Raw genomic sequence first — 19,139 nt, 5'->3', positions numbered from 1 at the left:
TGTCGACGTCGATTAGCGCTGGTCTGCGGCTGAGGTTGGAATTGTGTGATCATTTCATAACGACGACGGACGTTTTTATGGTTTTAATACACATGATCATTAGCCCGTTTTGTATGTGCGACATTTTGGTTACGAAATTTTGTAAGGTACCAAATCGTACAGATCTGCCCACCGAATCCAATGCACACATGTTGTTAAAATTTGGTGAATTTGTGTTGGCTGGAATTTTAACGTTCACAGGGTTAAATTGGTCCATTCAATCTTATGGGGGTCATTATTGTGGTCATGATCATCTGCTAGAGAGTGTGCGCGCACGCCTTCGAGCTGGGTATGTGATGTGATGATGCTTCCGATCTCGTGCATCCAAAACCTTAATTTTGCGATAAGTTTGAGCACAGGAAAACTGAAGTTTCTCCGGAAGAAAACTGGTTTCCATGCATCTGCAAGGTGCGTTTTCTGTTTGTTTGGAAAGTTTCTTCTCGTTTTTCGATCATGTACTTTTGGTAGGTTTAATTATCATAAGCGTGTTTTGCAGACGGGCAGGTGGTCAAGGTTTTTCTGGGTTCGCTGAAAAATATCGTGCGGCATGATTTTTTGGTGAATTTCGAAGGTCTACTTTCATTGAACATTTTGTCGGGCAAGGGCTTTCTAGGTTATAATTTGGTTCTTCTTGTGCTTACTGATGCTGGACAGCTGAGATGTTTATTTTTTTTTTACCACTGATGATAGACTTGCGTCGAACAGGAAACGTATTGATAATGCTGCACCACCTTTCTTCAAAGCTGCACCAACAACCATCTCATGTTTCGACCTTGAGCATAATTGTTTATGTTTTTTACCTTCATTCATTCCACCTGAACGCAGTTCGATTGAGCAGTATCTATTACATGGTTTTCACTCATATTTAGAAACAGGAAGATAGTAATCGCTTCATCATCGCTCGATCCAATCCATCTTCATAGGTGAACAATGAAAATCAATTTGGGCAACCAAGAAACAATCAAAACAAAGCTCTATCGGTTTAGTTTGGAAAACAACTCGTGGGAGTGCCTTCCTATGGCTTGGTTATTATTATTTCTGCTCAATCATCATAAATCCTTCCTTTCGCTTCGGTTCTGCTGAGCTGCATCCAAAGCTTGTTTCTTTAAGAACCATATCAATGTTTTGGCTCATGATAAATCAAACGAAATCATATCTAATTACAGGCTCAATGATCACATAAGACGAAAAATCATATCCTTTTTTCAACAATCTGTGAATTGAAGATCCAATTAAAAGGTGTATATCCGAAAACTTTATTGCATTATTAATTTAAAAAAAAATCAAATCGTGTTTTTTTCCTTGGTTTTCTTCAACTTAAATTAAACGATTTTTTGATAAAAAGTACACAAAATTCACCCATATTGGCTGGACTAGAATCCTGAAATTGACTGAATTCTGTATCTGTATCTGAATTCTGAATCTGAATTCTGAATTCTGAATCTGAATTCTGAATCTGAATTCTGAATCTGAATTCTGAATCTGAATTCTGAATCTGAATTCTGAATCTGAATTCTGAATCTGAATTCTGAATCTGAATTCTGAATCTGAATTCTGAATCTGAATTCTGAATTTGAATTCTGAATCTGAATCCTGAATCTGAATTCTGAATCTGAATTCTGAATCTGAATTCTGAATCTGATTTCTGAATCTGAATTCTGAATCTGAATTCTGAATTTGAATTCTGAATCTGAATTCTAAATCTGAATTCTGAATCTGAATTCTGAATCTGAATTCTGAATCTGAATTCTGAATCTGAATTCTGAATCTGAATTCTAAATCTGAATTCTGAATCTGAATTCTGAATCTGAATTCTGAATCTGAATTCTGAATCTGAATTCTGAATCTGAATTCTGAATCTGAATTCTGAATCTGAATTCTGAATCTGAATTCTGAATCTGAATTCTGAATCTGAATTCTGAATCTGAATTCTGAATCTGAATTCTGAATCTGAATTCTGAATCTGAATTCTGAATCTGAATTCTGAATCTGAATTCTGAATCTGAATTCTGAATCTGAATTCTGAATCTGAATTCTGAATCTGAATTCTGAATCTGAATTCTGAATCTGAATTCTGAATCTGAATTCTGAATCTGAATTCTGAATCTGAATTCTGAATCTGAATTCTGAATCTGAATTCTGAATCTGAATTCTGAATCTGAATTCTGAATCTGAATTCTGAATCTGAATTCTGAATCTGAATTCTGAATCTGATTTCTGAATCTGAATTCTGAATCTGAAATCTGAATCTGAAATCTGAATCTGAATTCTGAATCTGAATTCTGAATCTGAATTCTGAATCTGAATTCTGAATTCTGAATCTGAATTCTGAATCTGAATTCTGAATTCTGAATCTGAATTCTGAATCCGAATTCTGAATCTGAATTCTGAATCTGAATTCTGAATCTGAATTCTGAATCTGAATTCTGAATCTGAATTCTGAATCTGAATTCTGAATCTGAATTCTGAATCTGAATTCTGAATCTGAATTCTGAATCTGAATTCTGAATCTGAATTCTGAATCTGAATTCTGAATCTGAATTCTGAATCTGAATTCTGAATCTGAATTCTGAATCTGAAATCTGAATCTGAATTCTGAATCTGAATTCTGAATCTGAATTCTGAATCTGAATTCTGAATCTGAATTCTGAATCTGAATTCTGAATCTGAATTCTGAATCTGAATTCTGAATCTGAATTCTGAATCTGAATTCTGAATCTGAATTCTGAATCTGAATTCTGAATCTGAATTCTGAATCTGAATTCTGAATCTGAATTCTGAATCTGAATTCTGAATCTGAATTCTGAATCTGAATTCTTAATCTGATTTCTGAATCTGAATTCTGAATCTGAATTCTGAATCTGAATTCTGAATCTGAATTCTGAATCTGAATTCTTTTTTTTTTTTTTTTTTGTATGTTTTATTTATCGAGGGATTAACCAGATGTTTTCACCCTAAATCTGAATTCTGAATCTGAATTCTGAATCTGAATTCTGAATCTGAATTCTGAATCTGAATTCTGAATCTGAATTCTGAATCTGAATTCTGAATCTGAATTCTGAATCTGAATTCTGAATCTGAATTCTGAATCTGAATTCTGAATCTGAATTCTGAATCTGAATTCTGAATCTGAATTCTGAATCTGAATTCTGAATCTGAATTCTGAATCTGAATTCTGAATCTGAATTCTGAATCTGAATTCTGAATCTGAATTCTGAATCTGAATTCTGAATCTGAATTCTGAATCTGAATTCTGAATCTGAATTCTGAATCTGAATTCTGAATTCTGAATCTGAATCTGAATCTGAATTCTGAATCTGAATTCTGAATCTGAATTCTGAATCTGAATTCTGAATCTGAATTCTGAATCTGAATTCTGAATCTGAATTCTGAATCTGAATTCTGAATCTGAATTCTGAATCTGAATTCTGAATCTGAATTCTGAATCTGAATTCTGAATCTGAATTCTGAATCTGAATTCTGAATCTGAATTCTGAATCTGAATTCTGAATCTGAATTCTGAATCTGAATTCTGAATCTGAATTCTGAATCTGAATTCTGAATCTGAATTCTGAATCTGAATCATCCCAGCAAACATTTATGAAGGTATAACGCAGGAACAACAAAATTATTCAAACAAATATACCAGATAAAAAGATTGTATTAAACTTACCAAAATAGCATATAGCTACAAAAGTGGAGGCGATATATCTACATTGACAAGATTCCAGCGATTCGATTTTCCAAAAAGAAAAACAAAATAAACGAAAAAAAAAATTTCCTCGACCGAGATTTGAACTCCAGTCTTCCGAGTTCGCAGTCCGGTATCTTACCACGACACCAACGCATCAGTTGGTTTTGTACACGCTACAGCTCTATAGGTGAGATTTTTTTTTCTACCAACCGGTCAAAGGAAGAAACCAGAGAGTATCAATTGAAGCACCGCCCATTTATCGTAAATCAGTTCACTCAAATCGTAAATGTCGAATTAGCATATTCTTAACTTTTTGGAGACATATTTACGACTTGATTAAACTGCTATCCGATTCAATTTGTTTTGGGCAAAGCTAGTCGTAAATGAATGATAGAAAATCACTCAATACCAACGTGTTTACGATAGTTATTGAAAATGTCTTAATATTCGATTTGGATTATCATTTCTATTACGATTTCATGTTAGCTGGGATATTCTAAGTGAAAGGGAGGGATTCAATCTATCAAGTAAATATAGAATCTCGCCGTTTCCAATCTAGGTGAAGAAAATGCTGTTAGTCCAAGAACGAAAAAATCAATACACGCAACGAAAATGACACTCGAAGAATCAGAAAATGGTTAGATACAATTTTATTTTAATTTAGTACCGTAAAACGGGGTAACATTGATCAACGGGGTTACTTTGATCAACATGAAATTTTCCTACATAATTATAAATAACTAAGTCTAAAGTTAAAATATTTCAAAACTTTCCTCTTCGTTTAAAAACCTGTAAATTGAGTTTCAAATTGAAAAATTTTGTTTATTTATGAAAATTGCAAATGTAAGTAAAAATGTAATTTAAAAATCTTAAAATATGTATTTTTTGCAGGTTCCCAAACAAACACTCTTCCTGATGAAACCAAAGCGTTTAGGAGCAGCAGGTTAATTTATATGAGGGTTCAACTTTTTTCCTTAGTAAATGTATAGTTCTGGTGAAGTTTTGCTGTATTTCGAGGTAAATTTTTTTTATTTAAAAAGTACCAACATTTTCCAAGAGTAAGCCAGTCTAGGACAGGAGGCTAGAAACCCTATCAAATGGTAAAGTTTAAGGGAATATCAAAGGGGAATAGTGCGAGGGCCTACGGCAACGAAGGCAAAATTTTGTTTGATTTTGTATTTAAATTTTTATAAGTTATGTTAAAAAAAATAGACCCTTGATTTATGCATCATTGTCCATCTTTCAATTTCAATTGTTATTCGGCCTAAACATATTAAGGACCGCGATGTTAGTTTTTTGGACCACGAAGAAATCTAAACCAAGAAACACCGAAATTCAGCATTGTATATCTCATAATTCACTGGACCAAAAGTTACATATTTAGTATCTTTGAGCCACCGAAAGTGCTGTGTTCAATTTTGTAGAATTTCATGATTAATTTACATCATTTGAGTTTGTTCCGAACTGCCTTAGCAACTGATAAACTATCATTTGTAAGAATTATGAAGGTGTTTTGTATCCTTTATGTATGATCAAGAAAACTCGTTAAAGCCGTTAAAATAGAAACTGATCAATGTTACTACAAAACATCAAAATCTAAACAAAGACGAAATTGGTTCTTAAATCAAATTTAAAGTAGTTTTATAAATTTCTGCAACCATGTTTACGTTCATAGGAGTCCAGTACTGGTTTTAAAAATATGAAACATACCACATTCCCCTTAACAGAAAAAATAATTGAAAAATATTGAAAAAAGTGAGCAATTTTACCCCGGACTACGGCATTACTACTATTACTACGGACTACGGACTACACTATGGTATTACACCAACAGCTATACTCTTCATCACTTAAACTTATGTACATAAACATGAATCGGAGATAATTTCCTGAGGGTAATCTCCATTAAGCTTGCAAATATTCTGCCCAAAATGCCAAATTTAAAATTCAAGTAGCCAAAAACTTATTTAAATGCTTAGGTCTCCCGTGGGTAAACAAACAGAATTAATAACAGTAATAAAAGCATACACGCACGCCCATTTCGCGCCTGCCCGCCGATCGGTAGCTCGCATATGTCAAGTTCAAGGGTCACGACGAAGCACTTGAGAGTTCAAATGGCTGGTCGTTTCTTTAACAATTGCTAAGGACCGGACCAGCCAGAGCACAACAGCCAAAATTGAGAACCAGGAGGCCCCATATGGTTCTCGCCCTGAAACAAACGAAATAAACAACAGTCATGATAGTTAGCCAGCCAGCCAGCAGCAGCAGGAATGGAATCCAGGCGTCTCATCTGGGAAGCGGCTGCGGCTGGACGGCCCGGGTCTCGATGGGTTCATCTCTTAACCACCTGTTGCTATACGTTGCCTAGCTAGAACGTGTGTTGGGAAGAGAGAGAGAGACTCTTGGTCTTGGAGGTTTGGAGAATGTTTATCCGGATGGTCTTTTCGAGGGAACGCCTAAGTTTGGTTAGGACCAAAACCATAAAGTAGGTAGTTAGTTAGTTAGTTACGTGTACGGGTTTTTTGTTCTGGTGCGCGCGTTATGATTCTGGAGAACGCTTGAGAAGGTTCGTAATAAAGTAGGCCTAGGCCTCTTAACGAAGGAGGAAGAACGTGAAAAAACTATAGGCCACATTCTCACAGGTAATATATTTAGGGAACAGCATCCGAAGATATGAATGAAAAAAAAGCTGTGGTCTGTCGGTGGCTTTGAAGAACCGTGAGGAAGAGAAGCAGGTCACCGGTGTCGGTGAAATGAAGCTCGGTGAGAAAGCATAACTTTTTGGGATACGCGTCTAAACGGCCATGCTGCGGTTGATAGGATTGAGTGAATGCAGCAGCACAATGCACGAGAGGATATCTAAACGACCTTTTGAAGATCATATCGTTCATCTTCTGGGGCGCAACCGAAAGCATGCTACCGATGTTGAATCATGGGAGAATGGACCAAGGAAGAACGCCGAGAGGATGCAATATGCTTCTGGGTTGCCCCGCGAGGTTGGGTTTGTGAGTTTTTTTTCCATTTGTAATCTGGCATTTCAATTCATGAATCTTGTTTGTTTTGTCGAGCCACTTAAAGAGTGAAAGAAGCTGAATAGACCTAAAGAGGACTCCGTGAGAAATGAAAATATGAGAACAGGATCCAGCAATGTCATCGAAATTGAAGGCAGCAGAAGTAAAAATGAAGGGAAAAAAATCATCGAGAGGCACTCGCGGCATAATGGGATCCTAATGGGGTCTTCAGATGGGCCCCGAGTGTTGAACAAGTTCCACCACTAAACTATGCAAGTCTTTGGTTTTGCTCACTGAGTGCGACTATGAGGAATAACCAGTTTCTAGCTTCATCGCTGTAGTCGCCTTCATCGTCATCATCTATTGCTACCCCGGTCGGGTCGCGTCGTGATTTTCACAGCCTCAAATGGCAACGAGATGAGAAGATGATGGCAATAATTTTCTGCTACGGGTCCACGCGAATTGAAATCCAGGTCAGATCCGAAACTGATGGAGACGAAGACTATGGAGAAGCACCTTGATATGTACCTCTACAATTTCCTCCTTGACACCAGCATCAGCGATCATCCTCAGCAGCAGCATCGTCATCCTCCTCGTTGTAATCGTCGTTATAATCAAAGGTCTCCTCGCTGCAATAATATGACGTTGAATAGTTGAAGTAGGAGGTTGGTTGTAAAACCACCACCATCATCATCGTTAGGAGATGATTTCGAGGACTGTCGTCGTTAGCCTTTGATATGCAGGGGTTGACTGATGGGAATGATTGGAATACTTGCTTGCACCCTTGTAGCATGTAGTTATAATTTTTATTAGTTTCCTATCGCCTGCGCCGCCGCGATAAAACGTTGTGGATTGAAAATTTGAACTATCCGGCTGAACTTAACGTTTCAATCTCTAGTCGTAACCAGCCATCAGAATCCTAAGACTGAAGGCTCTATGTATGACGTTGAAACCATTGCTCACTGGGGATTTTCGAACGAAACATGTGCCAGCACCCTGTGCGTTATAAGTTCTTGTAAACTAAATTTCTTATGTAAAAAATGCGAGGAATTGAATGGAATAAACCGTTTTCAGACCACTCCGAAAGCCTCATGTCACTCGATTTTCCCTACGTTTTTTTATTAAATAAATAGCTGGATAAAGGAAAATGCGCAATTGGGTTTTCGAATGTAACCGTATGAGTAGTATACGGTTCAAAAGATCTTGACGCGACAAGAAAAGTTACTATGGGGTCAAGAAAATCTACCGTGGTAGAAAAAAGTTATGGATTGAAGAAGTTGTATAAGTTTGAAGAAAGAAGTGGCAAAAATGTTCAGCTAGCGTTTTTCTTATACCGTGATTGAATCAAAGGGATACTTTCAATTTCAGTTATCCAGTTGAATTTCAAAACAAAACGCAAACCTACTGTTTCGAGGCTTCACCACTGATGAACAGATGTACAAGCTCAGTTTCGTTTCGTTTGAAGCTTCGAAACACATTCATGATTAAGCAAATGATAAATATTAGTTTTAAATTGTTCGCTATTTCTTTATAACTTGTTTGAAGTACTAAACACTGTACAGTAATAAAAACAGGAGTCACACATAAAAGTGCACGATGATTAGAATTGGTGCTGCTAGGTGAAACTGTTAGTCAGTAATGTTTCTATTAGATTGGATATAAGACTGAGTCGATTTGGGGTCATTTTTGAATTTCTCAAACCCTGGGGTCTAAAAAGCTTCGTTTTGGTTCAAAATTACTCCAGAATTTTTAAGTAACGTTTACTTGAGTAAATTCGGTTTGTATGGGAAAATTGAATATTTTTTACTGATAATCCAACATCATTATTGTTTCTTCTGTGAAACCGAGCCTACCAATAGTTTTTTTTTTCAATTTATAAATTGTCCAAAGGAAATCTTTCGCTGAACAACTTTGTTCAAGACCGTAGCTTCTTATTTTAATAGATAAAAAAGTTATAAGCTGTTTTAGCAGGTGATGTCTTTTGGCATTGATAAACAATAAATTTTATTGACACCACTGCTGGGTGCCTAGCGAGGTATTGCATGACTACACGGTAAATTTAGATTATTCAGAGACTGATTCATTTCGGTTCAGCGGTCGCACCATGTATGAAGATGAAAACAACTGAGTTGAAATCCATCAAAATTCTGAGTTGTTTTCATCTATTGACTTTCAAAGCCTAGAACTTAGCGAAGACGCATACGTTTTCGAACAAAATAGATGAAAACAACTCAGAGAGTTCCAAAAACCATTGTTGATTGTTTGGATGCGATGGTCGGAAACAGTTGACGAAATAATCAAGGTGAGTTTTAATTACATTTTCTATTAGAAATTAAGTGGTGTCGAAAGGAAACACAAAATTGAACAATTTTATCTTTTCTTCCAGTAATCTCTACGGAAGCCATCATTCACAACTGTAAATACAATTTCCTCATAATTTTGAAGTGCAAGTCATTTTCACCTATGGTGTTTTTTTTCTTGTCTTTTCAGATCAGCTCAAATTAGACAGAGTGTGCTGGTGGGTGAGCGTGCCAAGTGGGACAGCACGAAGTTCCACCGGCTGGATGCGGTCAAATGACTCGGTGGCACTAACTAACTTTTTTTGTGGTAAAAATAAAACCAACCGTATGAAAATGCCCGCATCCATCTTCTAAACACACCGTACAATCGTCTTTTTCTTTTTGCAATCAGAAATTCCATTCAAAACCGCTTTGAAATTTCATAAACTTTTGATTTTTTTTTCATTCAGTCGATCCATGAACAAGCCTAAACCACCCTGAACAAAAACAACTCAGAATTCGCGAAACCCCTACAATTCATTTCTGAGTTTTACCGCTCTAATCAAAATTTGAGTTTTCCCAGTTTTGGCGCATTTTGAATTATTTTCCTTCAAATCTGAGTCAAGGAGAAATAGAGTGTATTTTTCATGCAATACTTCGCGGGGAACAAGCAGTGCTGTCAATTGAATTCAATGATGATGCAATTTTTATCAGCTACTAGTATTTCTAATTATATTGAAGAATTCAACAATTTCAAGTTGTTGCGCCCTTTCGAAAAATTGTTACTTTTAAAAAAGCTATCTAGAAACAGTGCCATCTATTTGGCCATTGAAAATTGAAAAAAACATGCAATAGATGGCACTGTTTTTCGTCAATATTCAACGGCTTCTTCAAAAGAGAGCATTTATATTCATACAAGTTCCTAAAGATTTCTTGTTCGAGCTTGTACATCTGTTCATTTGAGGGTTCTCTATGCGAGTTTTTTCATGTATCATCGCATCAGCAGCGAAAAATTTTGTTTGAAGTGCTAAAGCTTGCAGCAATGAACAAACATGGTTTAAGCTGACAACAAATTTTTACACGAATATCTCACCACGACTCATCAATTATCTCGAAACTCGTCAAGTAGTAATATGACCTTTTCAAAACTGACTGGATTTTTCTTGTACATCTGGTGGCTCAACCAGAAATCAAAAATTGTTTCATGACGATCGTTGGGATATGTTCGTATAATTCAAGGCTTAGTTTGTACATCTGATTATCTGTGTCATTATTTAGTATAGATTGTTAGATGAACAGGTTTTAAACATTCAACGTAGAGAGTACGTTAAAATAATGATATACCGATTTTAGTCAGCCCCGTCTGCAGGAGGGGTGGGATTGTAGAGGGGTTAATCTGATTTCAGTGCTGTTAACGTTGTTGGAGATCATTATTTTGTAATGGGTAGTGGCTAAACACAAATCAAAGCAACAATCTGTAGAGAAAATCATTTAGGAATAAATCATAGAGTAGAATGAAAATCTCGAAACAATAAACAAATTCATTTTTTTTTTATTTGTGGGTCCCGAGAAATGAAACATGTATAAATCAGGAAATTCAGTTATTCGATCAAAATCTGTGCATTTGGAAAAAAATAACGATTTGCCTAAAATAGAAGTATCTGTTTTGAATTCCATATTGTCATCCTTGTCTAGTTATTTTTCTATCATTATTGATATTTTTGTAATTGTTTTCGTTTTTGTCAATTCTTGTAATTCCGATTTTTTTTAATTTTTTTTATGGGATTTGAGAGATGCTTGAAGAAAACTTTTTCGATCCTCGTAAAAAAATCAATTTAATGATATGTTATGAATATTTAAAGTAGTAATAAATAGGTGGTTAGGATCGAGCTATGAACTATTTGAAAAGTCAATTCCAATCGTTTTTCCAAAATATCACCAGTTGTTAATGTTTAACGCATTTTCATGTCTTTGGACATCCAAAATAAATTTCATTCGAGAGCTATCAGAATCAATTTTTGGGATAAAGGGGATCTTTACAGGAATATTTAAAAATAACCAACAAGGTTCTCAAGTGACGAAAATGCTATAATTTTAGAGTACCGGAAAATAAGCTCTTATGATCGTCAAATCGTTTTGATCTACAAAACGCACTGCAACATGATGTACACATTGGTCCTCAATTTTCATCATCATAAAATTTATGATTTCACAATAATCTATTTTAAAACGCGTTTTTACATTAACTTGTTGACTCGGGGCGTATAAAGCACAATTGATCGGGGTACGATGAGCATTTTCTGCCGTAGCATCTAGCAGCGAACTCAACTTGATGAAACCAACTGAATTATAGAGCTACAGCTTAGCTAGTTTACATCAGACAATTTAACCTATTGGTAAGGTGTCGGAGAGGTAACCAGAAGACTCGAGTTCGATTCCTGGTTGAGTTGATTTTTTTCATTTACCATTCATGATCAATTATTTTGATTGTTGCATTATACGGATAGTAGCATCATCCGCCAAACAAATCACCAGAAGCATAATGTATGAGTGTGTGTGAATTTATTGTATTCTTCAAACAGACATAAGTTATTTTGTTATTGCTTTGTTTGATGAATCTACAACTCATCGTTTAGTGCGTTTAGATCATGAATGGTAAATGAAAAAAAATCAACTCGACCAGGAATCGAACTCGAGTTCATTGATTGCCTCTCCGACATCTACCAAATCGTCAGTTAAAATATGTTATGCTGTAGCTCCATAATTCAATTGACATCATTGAGTTGAATTAGCTGCTAAATTCTACGGCAGAAAATTCCCATCGTGCCCCGATTAATGGTGCTTATACTGCCCCAATGGGGGTTCTCATTATGCCCCTTCAGTTACTGATTTTCCGCTTTCGGCAAAAATTTTAAAATGCATTTTTGAACGTTTTTCCTTTTTTTTTTCTAGTTATGGCCCGTTAGGAAATAGACTTTTTTAGTGTAGTCTGAACACGAAACAATGAAGTACCTTAACTCACAAATTATAGCTGTTTTCAATGTTTTAATAAGTGTCCTTCTTAAGGTGGCCATTATGCCCTTATCTCCCCGATTTGTATGAAAAGTAAATTAAATAAATAAATTGAATTTTTATCATAATTCGAGAAATCGTAAGGCAATATTAAAATAAGATTGAAACTTTCAGCGGAACAGTTTCTTGAAATCTAAATATTGAAGACATTTCCATCCTCCACTGAGCATTGATGTATCATCGTCATTGCGCACTTTTTTTATGGACAAAGAATGGCTTCATTTGGAAGCCGCCATAAAGTATGTTGTTGTAAAATGTGACCTTAAAGAGAATCGATCCCCGAGCATGATGAACGTTCCCGAAAGCTGCAGCGATCATTAACCCTGGCCTGAAGTGGATTGGATCCGAAAAGTCGATTCACCCGCATTGGAAGAAAACCACCATTTCAGTCTCGTCACTGCCGATTAGCGAATATTCTGCTCCGATGTTCTTTTCCAAACAGAGACATCTCTCAAATTATGTCGACATGTTTTATTCGCGAGCTGTCACAACAAGTTTGATTTGGACTTGTTTTCCTTCTACGAATGACTGACGGAATGGATGACTGACTGACTGACGAGTTGTAATTTAATGTTGCTGCATTTATGTTGTTTGTTTGCGGGATGGCAGCGTCTGCCTTAAACGGCTAAAACAACTTACTAAATAAGCATCGCTGTCCAATTGTAGAGGTTGGATTCCCTGGCGCAATTGCAACCGAACGACGAGCCGAGTGCGTCTCTCTGTTTTTGGAGTGATGCTAATCTGGCTGTCTCTCATTTCGTGCTTTCATGCCAAAAACACAAGTTGCCCAACTCGCTTTGCTATGAAGAGAGTGGCAAAGCGTCTTCTCGGCAGAAGAAAATCTTCGGCGGAGTAGTATGTTGGGCAATCCACCTCCATCCATCCATACATGAGCATGAAAAAACGACGACGATTCTTTGCCTTTTTGGCGTAGAAGCTTCCCCATCTTTATTCCATCCATCCTCGCGAGGTTTGTAGGCAAAACACGAGACGGAGCAGGAGCTCGTTTACCTTCTAATGAAATAAAATAAAATTGATGGGACCTCTGTTTGCTCGCTGTGGTTTGCAAGTCTCGAAAGAGAGAGGTCCCAAACAGGCCATTGAGGCCTGCAACCAACTGGACCCGGTTCAGCTGCCTTGGGCTTTCGCGATGAGTGATTTGGTATAACATAACATGAATCTGCAACGGGGCCCTTAGGGTGGATTGAATTGGTTTAGAATAAATAAACAGCATTTCAATCAAAGTTGTTTCACAGGCCTGACATCTAATATAGTAAAACTATTTTTTTTTTTTGGCAGGATCGAGAAACATTCAGTAAAGGCACAGTGGGAGATCCAAAAACAGCTGGAAATCAAATATTCGATCAAAGTTCACATAGTTAATCGTTTAATAAGTCCTAAGAGCAAGTTCACTGGTGTTGGGAAAAGTGGTAGAAATTTTGTCACTTTTTGCACATTTTGCCACACAAGAACATTTTCAAGATCTGTGGCCTTCAAGGTTTTTAACAACACGTGTTGTAATTTCGCATGCTGTGATGAAAAAAATAGCAATATTTCTATCACATACGGCTGAATTAGAAACAGTGTTGTAAAAAAATACAACGCCCGAAGATCTTGAAATCATTTTCGCATGGTAGAATTTTCAAAATGTCAAATTTTCTACCACTTTTTCCCAAAACCAGTGAACTTGCTCTAAAGGGTTTCCACTCTGTCCACGATGAAATTGACACATTATGCGATTGCCTTAGCTTTTAGGTAGAATTTAATGAAAATTTGGGTGGAATAAGTTCACAGTGCATTGTTTACATCCTGCAAGTTTTAAAGTCCTGTGATCGAAACTCGCGGTGATGGAGTCGAAAGAACAGCTCGTGCGTGATAAAATCTTACGCATCTTCGGGAAAAAAGCCAAATGAATGTGCTTGTCGTGAACGTGGATTATTAAAAACAATGTTGGACAGTACTAGTAACTAGTAAAAGTGAACAGAACTGTCCGACATTTATTTATTTTCATCATCGTTGCAAAGAGGTGTGAAAGAATGTTTTATTTTCGCATTCAAGGCGATATAAGGTAGGTGAATGGGATCTTTTTTGAGGCACCGATCACGAGTTTTTTTTTCGAGTTTTTTTCTTGATTTTTACTGAAGAATTCCCTAATTTTCCTTGATATTGCCCAAATTTTGTATTGTAAACTTTGAAATCAAACGCCCGGATTTTGCAAAGTTTTTAAATAAAATAGCCCGAGAAAATATTTGAAGATAGAAAGCATTTTGAAAGAAAAAATTTGTTAAAAAAAATATTTAAAAATAGAAACTAATCCTATAATTTGGATATGAAATTTTTACATAATGGTGATCCAGAATTTAAATTTCTGAGTTTCATCATTCGGAATTTTCAGTTAAATCTAGATTTATTAATTGAAAAATGAATACATATTTAAAAAGAAAACCATAGATTCAAAACTTAAATAAGAGATTTCTGTTTAAAGATTCTGTTATAAAACGTCCTTTTTGGTTCATTATTATTGGGAATTTCGGTGTGAAATAATGATTCAGAAATCGATTACCAATAGGAAATAAGAATGCAGAATTTGGATTCAAAATTCAAATTCAAAATTGCCAGGAAAAACACTAAACAGGTGAAAACCACTATTATAAAATAATATTCATATTCATTTTTAACCTTCCAAAGCCGTTCGCTAAATATCCGTTTCGGGGAAATATGAGTTGTAATTTGATTTCGTTCTCCTGGCTGTAAATGTTAACCGATTTTGATGATGTTATAATCATTGTGTAGGTAATTTATTCTAATTACTCAACATTTCTAAATAAAGTCGATATGTATTACCAGGTTTTCAGAAACTGGTTCAGAAGTGTAAAAGTCCGAAAAATCAATTTTATTTTTAAAATACTCATAACTTCTGACAGCTTTTCTGTATTTAATTATTTCATTGATGTTTGAAATTGTCAAGAATCCATCTATCCGACAATGTATAGATATGTTGGGGTCCAATGAAAGTTTTTACCGCTATGACAGATCTTCCGGTAGAAAAAAGTCTTACTTTAAAAAAACGACATCCAGTTTTGGCTTTGCTTAGCTGTATTTCATTTCTCAATGAACCGATTTTAAAAACTCAAATTTTAGTTTTTTGGCGTTAATCTGATCATTATTTTCATAGAACATACTTGGTCTGTCAAAACTACCAGTTCATTAGTATATTGGGATGATGATAAAGATGTTTGAAATGTGCGCTTCGGGTCATATTGACCCGAACGGCTTTGGAGGGTTAAGATTGCGTTTTTGAAAAATCTAAATTTAATTTCAATTTATTTCCACAGGATTATATATAAAATAATAATTATATTTTCTTGATAATAAACTAACTTGTTCTTATTCTTCAGGTTCAGGAAAATTCAGCTGGAAATATAAATATTTTATTGGTTTGTTGTTTAACATTATTTATATTGTAGATCTGAATGTATCAAGCTTACAAAAGTTTTAAATCAATCTAATTTGAACCCCAAACTGTATCTTCTACTTTTATCCCTTAATATTTGATAGATTTTCACCTCAGTATTCGTTCTAATGAAGTCTTTAAAATCCCTCATTTATTTTTTAAAGTTTAAAAAAAAAACTAGAACTTTTAAGGATTTTTTTTTCGAAACTTATGATTTTGAATCAATAACTTTTACCTTTTACTATCAAAGGACTAAAACCCGAAAAATGAGATACTCTTTGTAACATTTTTTTAAAACTTTTCTTTATGTATGCCTTTTTCAAGCAAAAATGGTATAGGATACATTTTGTCAACAAAACTACACTTGGTTAAACAATCTACAAGAGATGTCAATTGGGTTATAAAATTCATTTCATCCTTAATTGTTTAATCTTAGCGACTAGAAATTCCTTCGCGAACGTGATTTTTGCAGCATTTTTTACATTTTGGCAAAAAAACTGAGCACTTTTTGAAAAGAATTGTAATCGTTTGAGAAAAAACTTGTGCCGGAACCAAACAAAATCAACAAAACTATTGTTTTATAGATAAGGCATGCTCAGTTTGGTAAAACTGGTTGAGTTTTCTAGACGTGTGTTGTAACAAATTCCGAGCGTCTAGATCATATGGATTTCTTTTACATTTTGCTAGAAGGGAATCTTTGATTTTTATCCACTTCCAAACGTCTACATTCATCCACGGGCATAAGCCTTTAACTCTGGCTCGAACTTCAACGGTCTTGGAATATTTGATCTTTAGTTCCTGATACAACGAAAGTATTTGTATAAGAAGCTCTTCGGCAGAGTTGGCTCGGAGATTACAAGCTTTTTCGCTGAACTGTTCGTTAAGCATTCTATTATTAACAACAACTTTTTGTAGTTTGCGTGTAAACACATTTTTACGAATTCCAACCGTAGAAATAATAATGCAGTGGTCGCTTATATCCGAGTACACCGTATCGTTCTTGATATTGGATTGGATCTTTTCAGAGCAGATAACATGATCTAAAATATTATTGCTGGCAGGTCTTGTAACATGAGTATTGGTTACTTGAAAATTATAGCAGTTTAGGAGTTCCAAATACTCGATTGTATCGGAATTTGAGGTCTGATTTGTTGGAATATTCATATCTCCTACAATGAGACATGAAGCATTTGAACTGGAAGCGGATATTGTTGTTTCCAAATCAACGAAAAAGTTAGCTAAATTGGATGATGGGGGTCTATAAATACCGTGAATGTTTATTTCATCGCCCTTAGGTTTTAGACGTACGTGAACATGATGAAATCCACCAGAGTTGTGGTTCTTTATTTCATCGGAATCTATTCCGTTTTTTACATATAGATGGCTAAACCTCCTCCTGTAGTACTTTCACGACACGAGAAGAAAGCTTTATAACCAAGCAAGCTAGCATGTTGAATGCGTTCTTCTTTTAACCATGTTTCTCCCAAATCAATCACGTGTATTTCTTCAGTAATATGACTCAGAGCTATTTTAATTTCATCAAATTTATCTGGATTGTTCATTCCTCTTACATTTAATTGAAGTATTTTTATATTTGAGTACTTGATTTCATTGCAGTTTCTGCTTTTATTTAATTCATTTATTGAATAATAATAATGATTTATTGGTGTAAAATTCATGTTTATTTTTATTTATTGAATAATTCTAGGCACAACTCGAAAACTATTTACGTAAATTTGCACGCTTCGGTGATGACATTGCAAACGACGAATTATTCGAGAAGTTCAGGATACGCTTTTTTGACTCCGTTAACTTAATCAGATCCTGCTTTGAACTGATCTTTTCGACTCTAGCGCCATCAGTTCTTCTTATCAGGATCTTACCATCACGCCCTGGCCAAACGTATTTAACTCCCATCTCGTCCTGCATTTTTCTGGTTTCCTTTAGAAGATCTCTGCCGAAAACTGTCATTTCATCCCTCATGGTAACAGATAGCGAAGAGCTGTTAAAAAGATTTCCAACTGTAGATGTTTTGAGAATACCGTGGGCACGCTTTTTCTCAAATAAGCTATTTTTTGTTTGTTCTGAGTTAAAAGTAACCAATATTGGGGCGGAATTGTGAATATTTTTGTTCCCAACAAGTCGTCTGGCACTCGCAATATCCTTCTCTTCGATCTTACAGCCTACGGCTTCAGCAATCTGGAGAATAAGAGAACTAGGATTTTCTTTTTCTGTTTGAGGTATTCCAAGAACAATAGCATTGCGGGAGCATTGTCATTTGCTATATGACAAACGTTCGAGCATTCTGATATAAAGGCAATAAAAATAAAATAAATGAGTCAAGTGTCACCAACCGTTTTAAATACGTCCAGCTTGAAAAATTCAAAACAGCAATACAGAGTTATCGAATTTGATAAAAAAATTTTCAAATTTTTATCTCACTGACCGAAATTTGAAGCCGAAAAGAGATAATTAATGCTCTTGCTTTTCAAAGTATGATACTTTATTGTGGGTGACGCTTGGCGACGAACGTATTAATTTTATTTATTTTAACTGCCTGTAAATTTAATGATAATCGGATCAAACAAACTCTAATTATGAGGATGAACTTTATGTGTGCGGTTGACTCTGATCTGAAGAAATTGACTGGAAAATTATGTATTACTAATCAGCATTATTCGGAAAGATAATGAATTTTAGTGCGAAAAAAAAACATTCAAACAATTGAACTTCTAGCAAACTTTAAATTTCTTACTGCTATCACAATCTATTTTTATAAATAGTGTTTTGATTTTTTTTAATACCGCCTTTATGAAAATTTTGAAAATTTTCATATCATGATGTTTGTTTTAAGATCCACCCCCACTAATGTGAATGGCTTCAGCTGGCATTCTGCTTTCGGCTGAGGTACCTACTACTCTTTGGGAATTGGCCACATTCACTCGCGTTCGGATGCTGTCGTCCTATACGTCCCTATGCTATAGCTATGTTTCCTACTTACATTGGTATGGCAAGCGTTGTGCATATAGTCAGTCAGTTCCCCATTGACTAAAAAAACATCGTTGTTTAGAAGCATCCTCGCTTCGCTGCGCATTGGGCAGCCACAACAATTTATTGCATATGATTTAACATTTCGGTGCAGGTGTTCATAAATTCATGCTCAACTCGCGTTTGTTGTTGGACAACCCAAACAGTTTTGTTTCCTTCGGGAATTAGTTTTTGCTTTCTCTGTTTCGGAATGGTGAACGCTTGTTCCAGCGATAGGAAAACCAAACTATCGAATTACGATGGGTGATCCTCACATCGGAAAATTTCCCGTCATGAATGCGTTTCGTTTGACACATAAGAAATCCGTTCAACCCAAAAAAGATTGGTCCAGAGGCTACGAGACGTTCGATCCCTTATCAAGCCGGGGTGCACCATCCCCTAAAGTCCTAAATTAATATTAACAAAAAATAAAAATAGAAAAAAAAAATGTCAACTCAAGCGGGTATCGAATTTCTGTCCGCCTTTGATTCGAATCGATCTGTTCAATGCTTCGTTTCACCAAAGAAAGAATAGTGCATTCATTCATAAAGGGAATATTAAAG

The 19,139-nt window shown here is 35.4% G+C and overlaps 1 protein-coding gene across 1 annotated transcript in view; it reads right to left on the bottom strand.

Moving 5' to 3' along the window:
- LOC129740308 (calcium-activated chloride channel regulator 1-like) overlaps positions 1-19,139 on the bottom strand; it is a 241,765-nt gene that overhangs the window by 8,662 nt on the left and 213,964 nt on the right. The window lies entirely within an intron of this gene.

Source organism: Uranotaenia lowii, chromosome 1 (assembly GCF_029784155.1).
Source record: "Uranotaenia lowii strain MFRU-FL chromosome 1, ASM2978415v1, whole genome shotgun sequence".
In the NCBI taxonomy this organism is placed as follows: domain Eukaryota; kingdom Metazoa; phylum Arthropoda; class Insecta; order Diptera; family Culicidae; genus Uranotaenia; species Uranotaenia lowii.
The sequence above is the reverse complement of the archived record's forward strand: the minus strand, read 5'-3'. Positions and strand labels throughout refer to the sequence as shown.